This window comes from Scleropages formosus, chromosome 11 (genome assembly GCF_900964775.1).
Source record: "Scleropages formosus chromosome 11, fSclFor1.1, whole genome shotgun sequence".
Taxonomy (NCBI): Eukaryota; Metazoa; Chordata; class Actinopteri; order Osteoglossiformes; family Osteoglossidae; genus Scleropages; species Scleropages formosus.
In genome coordinates this window covers 17,798,233-17,813,515 of record NC_041816.1, presented here as the reverse complement: position 1 = coordinate 17,813,515, position 15,283 = coordinate 17,798,233, and positions in this window count along the sequence as shown.

The following is a 15,283-nucleotide window of genomic DNA, read 5'->3' as shown; positions in this document are numbered from 1 at the left end:
CCCTTGACGCTAAATGAATACTAAACGGGAGTTTGCACGAATGTAATAATTTTTTTCTTTTTTGGATTCGGAAAATGTACGCATGCAAACGAAGGATTTATGATGCCGCGAATCCCCCCCCTTTGGAAAACATGGACATTAAACGGAAATTGTATCCATGTAAACGCACTGCTTGAATCATCAACGCTGACAAGAGTACATCCGAACAATTTCGAACAATTTTTATACTAGTTTACTGAAACAGTTAAATCGTGATGGTATCCGTGGCGGTAAACATTTTCTTTATATTAAAGGCAAATACCAAATTTCCAACAAATTTAAATACTGAAGACTCTCTTCAGCCGACATTAATTGAAAAGTTTCTTTTCTCCCAGATTCTGCGTCCAGTTTTTGTTTTCAGAAGTGAGAAAAATTGACTAAAAACAAACTTCACCTCTTTACAAATTTATGTAAAGTCTGATTTGATTGTGTCTCTCTGTCACTTGGAGTTTTCACGATTTAAATATAAATGGCTTCTCTCCTTCCATCGCTATAGAAAATACATTCTGTTCTCCCACAGGCAAGAAGTAGATGGACTTTTCATTATGCTAAACACTAAAACAATACTGCGAAAGCCCGGATGGTGTTTTATGTGCTGTCACCGGGCTTTCACCACTCACCGTGGAATATCAATGATTTACAGTCTTTTAGCAAAGCAGTCAAAACAGAAACGTAAGATGTATGCAGCCAGTCAGCCACTATCTTTCTAATTTTGGATCTGCGAGTTGTTTTTAGCTTCAGCGATTCTCCAGCTTTTCACCAATCAGATTGGTGGTCCTGCCCCCTGAAGGAGATTACACAAATTTATGTAAAGCCTGTAAATGATTTATAGTGCATTGAACAACAAAGGGCTTTTTATTGCACTGTGGGCAAGGGGAGGCAGAGACAACATCAGCTTGGCAAAGGGGGTGGAGGGGGGGTGTTTTTTTTTTTTTTCTTTTGAATCTTTCTCAAACGGTGGAATGACACCGGCGATCACACAGCGGCCTTGCATTTGCACAGGGCTGCCAGCTGTGGAAATGCGAGGCACCCACGCCAGCGGAGCTGTGTAGATTAGGCGCGGAGGGTCACATTTAGCGTGTTGTTAATTCATTGACAGTTTACAGTTCAAAAGGTGAAAGACAATAATCTTTGCGGCGAGACAATGTATAGCGTAGCTGTACATGCATTGCTCTCCTTGACGGAGAAGAAGAGGTGGGGACTCCAGATAAGACGAAGGCGATTATGGGTAAACAGTTACATTGTTGTCATGGCGCCTAGTATTCACAAACTCATGATCTCATAGGAGGTCTGGTTCTAATGGACTCCTAGAGCAGCTACCTTAAGCAATTGTCCCAGGGCATGCCAGGACAAAGAGGGGAAAGGCTTTGTCCAGCTCAGGCTGCGTTCATCATCCCCTATCTTACCCCGACCTCACTTTTCTTGCGGTGTTCTGGATCAGAAGGAAATCAGTCAGGGACATGTTTGAGTGCATGTCCTGCAAGACCATTGCAGCAATCAAAGCTCGCACAGGGCAGCTTGTTAGGAGCCATTTCTAATGAAGGACCTCAACGTGGCAGGATCTAGCAAAGGCTGGTCCCAGAACAGCCTGTAAAATGCAGCCTCTAGATTATTTACTTGTGATCACTGCCTCTGTTTCCCACATGGAGCCGGCTGCCTTTTTTCCAGGCATTTCATTAAAAACGGGGAGAAAAAAGATCTCCTTTGAGTTGGCCTCCAAGCCAGGCTGCTGCTTTAGCTTTATGCACTATTCATGGGATGTAAAGATTGTTTCTACGAGAAAAATGGAGCTATTATTTCCAGCCGCTAACAGGACCAATTTGTTTGTAGCCTTGCTTCGGTATTAATACACCATGGAGCCCAGCACCTTTGTAAGGCACGCCTCGTGTGGGACTCAGACTCACCAGGCCTGCAGGCGCAAAAGGGCTCAGGAGATGGGGAGTTAAGGTACATTGAGGGATGGAGCCGCTGTGTTGGAAGGTGGAAAAAGGGGAGGGGGATGGTAATTGCCATTCCGCAAGATGATGGAAGCACCTAAGTGGCATCTGGAGCCCTTCACACCCCCACCTCCTGCTCTCTCCACACTCGCAGTCCCTTCGACCTGTCACTCTGGGACATTGCCTTTGATGCCTAGAGTGACATTTTAGGAGCTCTCCTCCTATCACCTCCTCCAGAGAGTGTCAGTGGCTCGGCAGCAGGGGAGGATGGTGGCTCTTGAACTGTTATTCAAAGAGACACAGGGAGGGATCCGTCAATGAATTCCCAATCTGCCCTCTTGCATCCAAATACCTTTACTTGCTGATTTGCAGGCTTCCCTGGGTTTTGACATGGTAGATCTGGTGAGACAAGTTCATTTCAGATCTAAGATAGCTAAATAAAACAGAATAATTTGATGTGCTCAGATATGAAGGTGTCTGCTAGAATTGATTAAACTTAGGAAGGAATGGAGGATATGTCTGTTTTGTTGGTGGGAGAAAGTACAACATATTTGTAGCCCTGGTGTCATTATAATAACAAAAGGTGTGAGAACAATGGCATGGGTCCAGTCATTTTTATAATTAAACCCTTGAGGAAAGTAAAGCTAGTGTAGGAATTTTTACATGTGTGTAAGATTAACAGCAATAGTTTAATATTCCAGGGATGGACCTGTAACCAGAAGTCCTACAGATGGGCTGACTATAGTACCCCAGACCAAGGTTCTTAAACTTAGCTGCCATAACAAAAGCTCAATTGTATAAGTGTGCGAAACTGTGCCTCATTTTGTAAAACAGTGTTGGCTAAGCAATGAAGTAATGACAGCGAAAGCATGTCGTGCGTACCTGTTGATGTGTTGATATTTTCAGGTTTGATCTTAATCAAACGGACCAGTTTTGGTTTGATGAAGAACAAATGGAGGGGGTTCTATTCCAGTGGCACATTCTCTTGCCTCTTGCAAGAAATGTCCCTGTCCTGTGCAGCTGATGTATTCTAAAAATCCATTGTCTGCAGTGCTTGGTTCTACTTGGTGTCACACGGCCTCTAAGACCAAAGCTAGAAAGAGAGGACTCTTCTTCACAGAGATCAGTAATGTGGAGGGAGTGGAGGAGGAGATCCTCCCTACACAGCGGTGGAGCTTGTCAGGGCCAAGGGCATGCATGCTCCCCAGCTGACTAATTGGCTGTGATCTCCTTCGCTCTGTCTAGCCTCATCTGCTGGGTGCTGGCTCTCCCTTCTGGGCTGTTGAGCCAGTAAACAGTAGCAGTGGTGTGGTTGTCCGCTCTGGTGCCCTGCACAGCGGTGATGTGGCTGTCATGGAGAAGGAGCAGAACTGCAGCATGTTGCAGAAGAGACCTGTAGGACTGGAGGGCTGGGGCTCTCCCATGGTCAGAGACCACGATTCCATTGACATGTTTGAGATGAGCTGCCTGGATGTCCAGCCACAGTGGGTAACCAGGCAAGGGGAAAGTTTCCTAGCAAACTCATACAAGCCACTAAAGCAAAGGAGACCATTATGACATGATGAAGAGCATTTAGGCAGCTCTGGGAAAGGGAGGCGAAGTGAGGGCTGAAGGGTGGAACAAATCCAGTCCAGCCTAAGGTAAGTGGTATGCATGATTTCCACCGGCTGATTACCCTGACCTCCATTCTCTTGAAAGTAGGTGTCCTTTTTGTCAAGCGGCTACTGATGGATGCCACAGTTGACAGGTGCACCACCTCCTGCCCATTCGCTTGTTGCTGGGCAAGTGTGCTAAAGTTGGTCTAAGTGGAAAAGTTTCTCAAACCGAGGCACGCTTCAGCTGGAGTAGGTAAAAATGAAGAATATGTAAAAGTGGACAATTTCTTTGAATGGCTGAGTAATAATATATTTCAAAAGAAAGTCCCATCTTGCTTGCAATTTGCAAGAAAGTTCATCCTTTGAAGTCTTTGGTTTCGTTTCTGTACAATTTCATAACGCGGGGGAAGGCAATGTTGAGGTGTGACTTCTCCCATAGAACAGCAAATCTAGTTAAAAATCATAAAAGAAAATTACTGGCCTAAACGCTTCCACCGTCAGTAATTTATTAGAACTTTTTATTTAAGCTGCAGGGTTAAGTGAGAGAAACGACAGAAGGTCGAAGCGGGTTTGATGTTTTTTGACTGCTTGCCTTCGCTGGATGAAGTGCATTATTAACCCTTCAGCTTTTTATTCCCGCCATTTCCTCTTAAGCACATACCATTTGCACCAAGGCTGCAATAGGACAAGAACAAAAGGATATAATTCTGTAAGTCGCGATTTAATTCTACACTCAGTGCTACCATTTGGACGCTCGCATTTTTCTTTCGCTGCCAACGTCTGAGGGAAAGACTACCTAAGCACTCAGCGCCCTGGAAATAGCCGGGATAAATCATTTGAGCGGAGTGTGACCTCCGTATGGCTCAGGGGTCACGGAGGGCGAAGGGGAGGCGAGAGGTTCAAGTGCCTGGTTTTACCTGCTCCGTGTCCTCTGACATGGCTTGGACTGCGTTGGGGGCATCTGTTATGCAGGTTTGGTTCAATAATGTGAAGGCGAGCGGTTTCTCCGTACAGCTCCGATGACCTCATGCCTCTATGACTCACCCGCAGAACAACAACACGCTTCTTTTCGAGGGAAGCCAACTTGGCTAGTTTACATGTTCCGAATCCGGCTAAAAATAGAGCACACTTTTTTTCCCTTCTTCTTTTAAATATTTACGTGCTGCTCATGTTTGATCTTGGAAAACACGAGGGGAAAAGATACACGAAATGGCAATGCACCAGCATGCCTGTCCCTGTTTATAATTTGGAATCCACATTCTCCAAGGTTGATTTAATTAGCGTTATTATATCAAGACATTTATTGGCCTCAATATTAGTGGGGCTCAGTCTAAAGAACCATCTTGACCAGATCATTTTTCACTGCGCGCTCATTTTTCTTTATGAACCTTTCCTGAATGCGAGTACAGTCGGACATTTTTTTCTTTGGATTTGCATCAGTAAACATATCAGAACAAAACAACGGCTCATCACGTTAGTGGCATCTCTCTGTCTGGAACTGGTAGAGCACTGTTAGGTGGTTACAGATGATCATCGGGCTGGTGAACCCTATATGAAACCACAGAGCTGAGGGGGAAAGGTAAGAGCCAGATCATTTCCCTTTGCTCATAATGTTGTTGGCCCACACTGGGATTCCAGAAACACACACACACAATCTGAAACTGCTTGTCCCATATGGGGTCGCGGGGAGCCAGAGCTTAACCTAACAACACAGTGTGCAGGGGACACACCCAAGAGAGGATGCCAGTCCGTCGCAAGGCACCCCAAGCGGGACTCGAACCCCAGACCCACTGGAGAGCAGGACCCGGTCAAACCCACTGCGTCAGCACACCCCCCCCGTTCCAGAAATAATTGGAATTTAACAATTTCCAGAAGAAAATGGCATAAATATAGCGCAGCGTACGCCATAAAGTGTAATGAAAAAGAACTAGCAACACTGGAAGATTAAGCTGTCAAACACACACGCAGGAATTTAAAGAAAAGAATGTGTAAAGAAAATAAAATGTAAAACTGTCATGTGCACCAGGCTCGCGCGCAGCAGACGCCACCGTACCGGAAACACGCAACATATTTCGCTTACACCGTGACCCATTAAACGTGGACTAAATTGAAATGTGTACACACACACACACACACACACACACATTTTCAGAACCGCTTGTCCCATACGGGGTCACGGGGAACCGGAGCCTACCCGGCAACACAGGGCGTAAGGCCGGAGGGGGAGGGGACACACCCAGGACGGGACGCCAGTCCGTCGCAAGGCACCCCAAGCGGGACTTGAACCCCAGACCCACCAGAGAGCAGGTCTGTGGTCCAACCCACTGCGCCACCGCGCCCCACACTTGAAATGTGTAAATGTGGAAAATTGAAAAAAGAACGAAGGAAAAAAAAAGCATACTAGTTACGAGCCCGGGCCAGGGCCCGTACGGGGCAGGTCCTGTGTTTCGTCCAGTAAGAACTCCTCTTGTGGGGGGGGGTGAACCCAACTGGGCTAATTAGTCAAGGGCAGCTTAACAAGGCCCACTATGGCACTTGCCATGTGTCGTACTTCCTGCGCATCAGGTCTGCGGGAGAAACCATGTTGAGCAGCTCCTCACAGGAAGCCCGGTGCATGCCCCCGCTCGCCGAGACACCGGCAGTACGCGGAGCGCAGCTGCGCGGGCTGCGGATTGCCAGTGCCACAAGGCTCGGGGCTCTGCGGGGCTGCGGAGGGAGCTGTGGGAGCAGCCTGCGGGCCCCTGACCCGATGCCAGGCGATGGATGGTAAAATCCGCTCCCGCGGTGGGTACGGACGAGCGCGCGCGCAAACACGGGCTTTCTCGTACTTCCACCGACGTACGCAAACGTCCTCGTGCCCGAACGCGCGCATTCACGCCCGTTCGGCGTTTCGCGCCGGCGAAGCCGCAAACTCGCGCGCGGATATTCGGAAAATCCAGATGGATACGGAGAAGGAAAGAGGAAGGCGGGCGAAGGCGAGGGAGGGACTAGAGCGGGACTAGAGCGGGGCTCTCGCTGCGACTCGCTGGCTCCGGAGCGAGGAAACCGTGCCCACTGGTGTGCTGCAGCGCCCTGACGGTAATTACACTGACTGAGAGAGGAGTGTATCTTAATGACGTTTGCATTGAAAGAGCGCGAGCGATACAGAGGGAGCATTACACAGGGGCTGTGGCTCACAGACAATGCACAGTCCCCCGGGCCGGGGATAGCATCTCTGCCGGAGCTCTCATCACGCAGCTCATTTTGATAATCCTTTCATGCACAGAATTAAACCCCCCCCAACCACGCACACGCACACGCACGCACTCCAAGGAGCCAGGATATGGAAACCAGTCAGACTTCACATCTGGCCCTTGCTGTGGCACCAACGCTCATTCTGCCAAGTCTAGAGCTCTGCAATTAGCGCAAGATCTTTTCATTGCTTATTTACTTGCGCAACAACGGCCGTTCACCAAGCCACGTGACCGAACAACAGCGGCCTCTTTCACACGTTTGACTTTATTTTCCGTTTTCTCGCCGAAGACCTCCCGCGCGCGGAGGGACGGCTCGTCGTCCTCCTTCTCGCTCTTTCTCTCGCCGTCCCTGCTGCGCCTCCCGCTCTCCTTTGGCCGCCCGTGTTCTCGCCAACCCGTCTCGCTCCGCCGTCGGAGGGTTCGCCGACACGACTGACAGCCGTGACACCACCAATCGGCTTCTCCTCAGCAAGGTCACCGCTCAGGGCCGACTGCTGATTGGCTGCTGCATTTCAGCCCGTTATTAGTGTCGGGTTTGATCAGAGGTGGTGGGGGGGCACCAGGGGTGTGTCCAGTCAAACAGGGAAAAGGTCTTGTGGAAGGTAATTAAATCCTGTCAGTGGCAATTATCAGCTCAAGGGCTGTGACTCGGGCACTGAATGCAGATTACCAGCGCCCCCCCCCCCCCCCCCCCCCCCCTTCCCTGCCAAGGGCGCTGGTGCTGAGGGGGCTTTTGGGAGATTTTGTCTACAAAGCTGGGCTGTGGCTGGGGGGGGGGGCAGATGCTCGGTACAGCTCTGCATCACTGCTGATCACATCCAAACCCCACACTCATTTCCAGGGCTGCACTTGAGCACAAGATGAGCCCGTATTGCTGTAAATGGTCAATGGGTCATGCGTAGATATGCGGGGTTTAGGAACGGAAGCAAGTCCGTTTCTTTTCATGCTAAATATGGAGTCAGACGAGAAGTACTGGTGAGCGTGCACAAAAAATCCTGTTTCTGAGCCAGCAGTTTAAGTAGCCCTTAGCGGTTGAGTGGACCTGGGGGTGGGGGGGATACCATAGCATCACACCAGAACTGCCCTTTGTCTGCCAGCACTGTTACCAGGTTCTTTGTGGACACTTGTTGAAATGATGCTTCACTACATTTGTTGAATTCTAGACTTACCTGACTAGACTGGCTACAGCGTACGCTGAATTTGCTCAGTATCATGTATAACTTTTGTATAACTTCTGGTACATTAGCTTTATTAACCTCGGATTGTTCATCTAATCTTCTATCTCACAACCCCGAGGGTGACCTCCGAATAGATATAATTATTAGATGATTATTCCTAGCTGTCATAAAAACTCCATTTAAGAGTTGTTGAATACCTGCTTCAGATACTCTTATGGTGAACAAAGTATTGGTTACAGACCTAAAGAGACTTTACAGAGCTTGAATTAACCAAAGACATACCGGGGCCAGAGCTCAAATACCTCAGTGCTCTAGAGGCTCCTGGTTCAAAGAGGGTAAAGGGATTTCAACGGGAAGGTGGAGGAGCTACAACCGTTGCCTCTCTCTTTGGATTAGGGTCAGCTTGCATTTGGAAGGGTGGGGGACAAGGCTTCTGGCTCAGACAAGGGCAGCTAGAGGCAGGTGAGAGAAGGTGGTCAGGGTAGCCACACCGCATTTGGGATCACATCCCCCCCATGCCACTGGATGCCTGTGCAAGTTGATGAAAGGCTCGCAGATAGATTCACTTCCATGGTAACCGTGATTCCTGCTCTCCAACACTGTGTACTGTGTGACAGAAGAGCTCCTCTGCTCTAGTTAGCCTGAGTAGGCAGTCCTCACTTGTGCTCTTGTTTAGGTTGACATGATGTGGTGGTGATGTCCACTAAAGAGAATTCCACGTGTTTGGCCATCTGCTGCATCGGGAAGTTGGGGGTGGCCGCAGCGCCAACGCATGAGCCAGGGTCCGTCTTCTGCGCTCTGCCCTGCCTACCTCGGCTAGTTTCTAGCGACTGAGCCACAATGAGCCTTCAGTGTGGAGCGCAGCACCCCCAGACCAACTGATTGGAGCAGCTCAGCTCCTCAATTCATTCCCGTGTGCACGCACTCCACCACGACCTATTTCCTTCCCTTCCCCAACCAAACACATCCAAAATCCAGTAAGTAAAGAAAGCACCAGGGTCCCACTTTCACTAACATTTCAAAGCTCCAAAAAAGAATGAATAATCCTGAAGATACTTCAATCAATCACTCAAACAATGAAGGTGATTTTACAAACAAATGTAATCCCTACCTGTGAGTTATTAAAGGCGTTAATTTCAGACAAAGGCAGTTTTTATTTATCTTTTAATATTCCTCTATAGAAACCAGAGTCTGGCCTTCATGACCCTCAGATGACCTAGGAAATAATAATTAAGTGAATAAACCCATAAGCTGGCAGAGGTGAATCAATAAACGCTCATTTGAAAGAATGTAATTTGGCTCATTTTCTCTGTGGTGGCCGGTGGGTTTGGTGACCCCTGGTGAGAGACGGTAAAGGCGGCGGCCTATCCGGAAGCCTCCCATCGGAGTGCCATTGACTGTAATTAGGAACTGGGGCAATATGTAGAGGGACACACTCTCCTAGCCCCAGCAGACACCAGCCCAACACCACATCCACACTCTGGTTCTGAAGCCCCTACCACCCAATGCATGTCTCACATATGCTGGTTTGGCAAACTCACTCGATGAAATACGTAATTATTTTTTCAGCAAAAAAAATGTGACAATATAACATTTTTAGGCACTCGGCCATGTGGTTAAACTGCTGTGTGTGACAGTTATACGGCGGTAACAATGTAAGTGTTTCGAAAATTTTGGTAATGCATTCGCGACTGACTCACTGTATCTGTGTGCAGGAAAATCGGGCAGAGCTTCACAACACCACTGGTGCAACGCTGTAAAAAGGCCTTTTTTTTTTTTACTCTACATTACTGTATCTGCCATTTGACTCAGTTTAACAAGGAATCACTGAATTTAATTGGATATTGAAATGAGGCGCTTAATTTGCATGTCAATTTTGCATGTCAGTTTTAGCGGTGAGCCCCACATACCGAACGTGGAGGGTTTCTCCCAGAAAATCACATTCATTTCCATTCGCTGTCCTTCACGAGTCTTCGGCCAACGTGAAAATGTTTCGTTGCGGGCCAGGTGGGTCTAATAACCGCAGTGTGTAGCTGTGAAAGCAGTGGGTACACCACAACTCATTCAGCACAGATGGAATTGGTTTAGGAGAGAGAAGGTACGGCAGGTGTCGGACAGTGGTCACAATGGAGACATCCACCCTCTCCTCTCCTCTGATGTGGCTGGAGGCCTTGAATCTTCTCTGATGCCAGATTTTCTCTGGAAAGCCACATTTACATTTATTCATTTAGCTGATGCTTTTCTCCAAAATGGTTTACAATGTTAAAGTTACAATTATTTACTCATTTATACAGCTGGCTAATTTTACTGGAGCAATTTAGGGTAAGTACCTTGCTCCAGGGTACTATAGCAAGAGGTGGGGATCAAACTGGCAACCTTTGGAGCCAAAGACAGCAGCGCTAACCATTACACTACCAGCTGTCCCTTCTCTAAAGGGCATGTGTTTCACCTCTGACCCACTCAATAATTAAATAATTCCCCATGCACACTTATTGTATGAATCACATGTTACAACATACAATGATCAAGTAATAGGTTCCAAATTGAAAAAGTACTAACACTGAAAGTCAGAACATTAACCTCTGAACCGTTACATTTCATTCATAAGATGCTCAGCTGAAACATTTTTTTCTTCTTCTTTTAGCTGTCCCTTTGATAAATCTTTACAGGGCTAATCAGCAGTAGTTAGCGAACGGTAGTATATGTCGTAAGTGTTTCTGCTGTGCAATTTCTGTGGCCTTTGTGACCCGCTGGCTTTAACCTTTGACCTCCTATATACGACATGTGTTTCACCTATGACCCACTCAATAATTAAATAAGCGTGTCCTCAGAAATTGCAACGGTGTTAGGGGCTCTGAGGTAAGAGCAATAAAATGCAGATTGCGGTCGAACAGAGCTGTATCAGAGTTATGTCATTCCGATCTCGTGGGAAGACAGGAACTGTTGATGTATGTCACTGACATGGGACGAAAGGGACGAAAGAGACGAAAGAACGGTGTCATGGATTCCCATCCCTTCGTAAGGCTTATTGCTATGATACTGTGCTACTATGATAAATTTTATTTTGATTTTATTTCCTCTCTTTCGGTGTGTTCATGGTACCGAATTTATAAAGAGCTCCTTACACACACAGGGTAGAAATCAAGGAGCCCGGCGTGGCGTTGTTTCGGAACCGGAGAAGTCGTGACTTCCTCCCTACCGTGGAGAAACATGTATTGTAGGACACAATGCAGAGCTACCTGCCTTTTTTGAAATTTAAAGTATGATTCCATTGTAAAGGGCATGGCTGGGAATACATCAGTTGTGAACACACTGAGATTTCACTGGAACACAGTACAAGAGGCAGAAAATCCAAATGGCAAAAAGAGAAAGAACTTCATCCGTGCAAATAAAAACGGCGCATGCAGTATTTTATAATCTCTTGAATAATGACCTTTGCGGCACAGTTGATAGTTTGCATGTCGAGTGCAGTGGGAGGTCATTAAAAATGAAGGAAGTGTGGCTCATGCTTGCCCTCTTTTGTGATGAGGAAGCCTGTGAGTGTTATGGTCAGCAGGTAGCCGCTTTTGAGACTCACACAGATTTTGGGATGTCTCAAACACACACACACACACACACTTTGGGTATTTACATATACGTGTAGGTACTACTGGTGTGTCACTACTCCCAGGTTCTGGGTTTGAATATGGCTCAGTCTGTGTGACCCCCATCTTTAAATGGATTTCCTTTTCCTACTCTGGTTTCCTCCCGCAGTTAAAAGGCATACATTTCAGAGGTGGACTGGTTCCCCCTAGTCTGTGAGTGTGTGAATTCATGTATCTAGCACTTTAAGTCACTTTGGAGAAATGTGTAAACTAAATACATACATACACACACTCTTTTTGAACTGCTTCTCCTATACAGGGTCACAGGGAACCAGAGCCTAACCCAGCAACTCAGGGCATAAGGCTGGAGGGGACACACCCAGGACAGGACACCAGTCCATCACAAGGCACCCCAAACAGGACTTGAACCCCAGACCCACTAGAGAGCAGGACTTGGTCCAACCCACTGCGCCACCGCACCCCCTAAACTAAATACAAAAACTACAAATTAAGAATCATAATATGTACACGGAAACAAACATGCATGGTGCCTGTGCGGGTTCAAAAAAAACTTTATGTCTGCAACATGATGGTAGTGCAGTTAGGGTGTGAGATGTATTAACATACAGTACCAACTGGCTGAACAAACCGCCTCCTCACTGGGGTGTGGAATCAAATCTCACCCCAGATTGCCACTGGCTGGGCCAGTCTCCCCTCAAGCCAATGGTTTCCATATGACACAAGCTGTTCCTCTTCTCTGTTTGTCTTCCAGTCCTCTCATTACTTTTTATGTGGAATGTGGCCATGTTTGTCAATCCCTCTGCTTTTCCCTGGACCCTGTCCATCTCTCTGTCCCACCACAGTCTTTTAGGGAGTTAGAAATGCAACCAGAGCACTCGAACACAGTGCCGAAGCTGATAGATGGATGGATAGATAGATAGATAGATCAGAGAACATGAGCTTGATACTGATGTTTGAGGAAAGGTCACCTTCTCCCAATCCCTTCAAATGCTGTCACAGTTGCTTTAATCACCTGCATTCCTGTTGCTGAGACCGAAACCAGTCTCAATAAAGACAATTCGGAGAAGACAGAAAACACAGCACGCCAGCCCTCACTGAGGGTCTCCTCCATTATAATGTGCTGAGACGCACACTGTTGTCTCTCAAAGGATAGATGTCGGAGAATCTTAATGTGAGACGCGGTGGACGTGGCCGTGAACGAGAGGGCCGCCTCTGCGACCGCCGCTTCTGGCACCTCTTCCTTGCCGTGCGCCACGAGGAGCCGAAAAACAAGGCCACGGGGACCCGGCGCGAGCGTCCGGCTGCTCCCGCAACGTGGCCCCGGCAAAGGGGCCCGCTCCGAGCGCTTCCGTATCTCCCCCTCCACCGTTCCCTGTTCCCTGTGTAAATAGCAGGGGTGTGATCGTAGCAGGTGTCCGTAAGCTGCCCCCATTAGCCAGTCGTGAACTGCCCCCTGGAGGCGCCCGGCTGAGCGTGAGCGGCAACCACAACACACCGAGTCCGGTCATCGAGCCAGAATTCGTGTGACATTTTTCATTGTGCATAATTACCGTTCGCGCACTAATGGAACACATTGTATCCTTAATTACGGAAAATGTCAAGTCTTCCCTTTTTCTGGGGGAATTTTGCTACAGCTATTGGCCTTTTATGAGAAAGTATATACTTCTATCGCAATAGCACGGAAGCGCAGCGGTAACATATGATTATACCTCCGCTCTGCATGTTTCCCGTTAAGAAATATAACTTGCTGTGGCACCTGTACGGTGTTTAACTCGTACTTTCCTGTGCAAAATCCTACCTAAACTCATAATTTCGTCTCCTGTCCAATTTAAAGGTGAATGACACCGCACGATTTCAGCTGTTTAAGCAAAATGTCAGTTTAAAGAGCAGTACGTTTAAATGCCTCCTCCTTTTGTGTTGATCGCTGAAAACTTTTAAACAGTCTCTCTGACCGCATTTCACCATTTTGCAAATAATAGGGGAATACCTAGCGATGCACTATGTCATAATAATAAGGAAAAGCAGTACAATTTCATAATGACACTTGAAAGCCACCCAAGTACTGTTCAAATGAAATTAAAGTTTGAAGGATATTGAAAGTAAAATTAAATTGATTAAATATCAGGGAAAAGAGTGACAGAAAAATGTAATTAGTCCTCTAACCTCAGTGAAAATTTTGCATACTGTAGCTCCTATCGTTACAATTTCTCTCTTCTCACCTCCTTAATCTTAAAAAGCTGAAAACTCTTTTTTCAGATGAGAACATTGTAGTTTAAAGGCTTCCAGAACGCACTTGAAAAATAACAGAGGAATTGTGTCAAAGTATGAGGAAAGTAGTGAAAAGAAGAATCTATTCTCCCATGAAGGCTATGCCTGCCTTTCATACATCACTCTGTAGAAAAAGGCTTCCTTCAAAAAATAATTAAACAACCACTAAAGAGAAATGATTACAAAGACATTTTAAACATTCTCGGACGCCAAAAAAAAGAGGGGAAAAAAAAATCACAACTATGGAGAACAGAAGTTGCTCGCTGACACTGATAGATATTGCCTTGGACATCCTGCGGGGTAGATGGCGGAGGGAGAGCGAGAGAGTTGGGCTGAGGCGGTGGGGGGGGTGCACAGAATACCCAAGTCCACCGTAACATTGTGCTGGAAATAAGACTAAAGCACCACATGCTTGAAAGTCCAGCGAGAAAATCAATAACGCGCAATTAAACACAAAGCAAAAGCCCCAGAGCTGAGAGAGATTTGTTATGTATTAAATTCAGGGCGGGTCTCGGCCAAAGCAGGTGCACCGGGGCCCATTTTCCTCAACCCCTCTTCAACTAATCTGACTGGAGCGCACACACGGGCACCTGAACCTATTGTGTGGGTTGCCGAGGGAATTCGGGATCGCTCCGTATTGATCCGTGGCAGGGCTGGCCGGCGACAAGCCATTACAGCAACGCGACTTGTGGAGAAGTGGCCCATTTCTTGGGAAAAACAGTCCTTTGTGTCCTCACCGAGGCGCAAAGAGGGGCTCGGTGGCCCCTGTGGTTTTTAAGACAACACTTGTTTAAAAGTTATGCTCATAAAAAGTGTCGACTTCACCGCGCTCGTCGCTTTTCCGATAACCCCACCTCCCCCGCCCCACGTTCGAGTCGTTTCTCTTCCGCCACCGCTACGTAGCGGCGGCAACCGGACGAGACAAGCGCGTAGCTCGGGTGTTACCCGGAGACTGCGGATCGACTTTGGGAAAAAAGGAATCTCAAAATTAATGTATAGCTGAGGTGTTTGGCATTTAGCTTGCAAGCGTAATGTCACATGAAACCAACCAATCGCGTCCAAGCTTCAGGCAATCCCACCCATCAAACCATACATCAAGGAGAAAGCATCCAACACAAACCGCCCGACTTGTGCACTGACGATGTCACCTCGACTGGCGACGAAACGTTTTCAACCTAAACGTCAAGCTCGGCGAACAACCGAACACCTCAACCATCAACCCGAGCAACGAAGACCACCGATATTCCCTGTGATCTTTAACGTGCAGTTCCTCAGATCCGGGAATTATAAAACATAGCTGCCAACGGCCACGGTCCAAAGTCAACGAAGCACCCTTTGCGTCCGGTCTCTCCTAAAACGGATGCACGTTTCATCGATGGCCTCCTCGCAACTTGCTCCTACGGACACTGTAAGTGCCCTCCTATGACA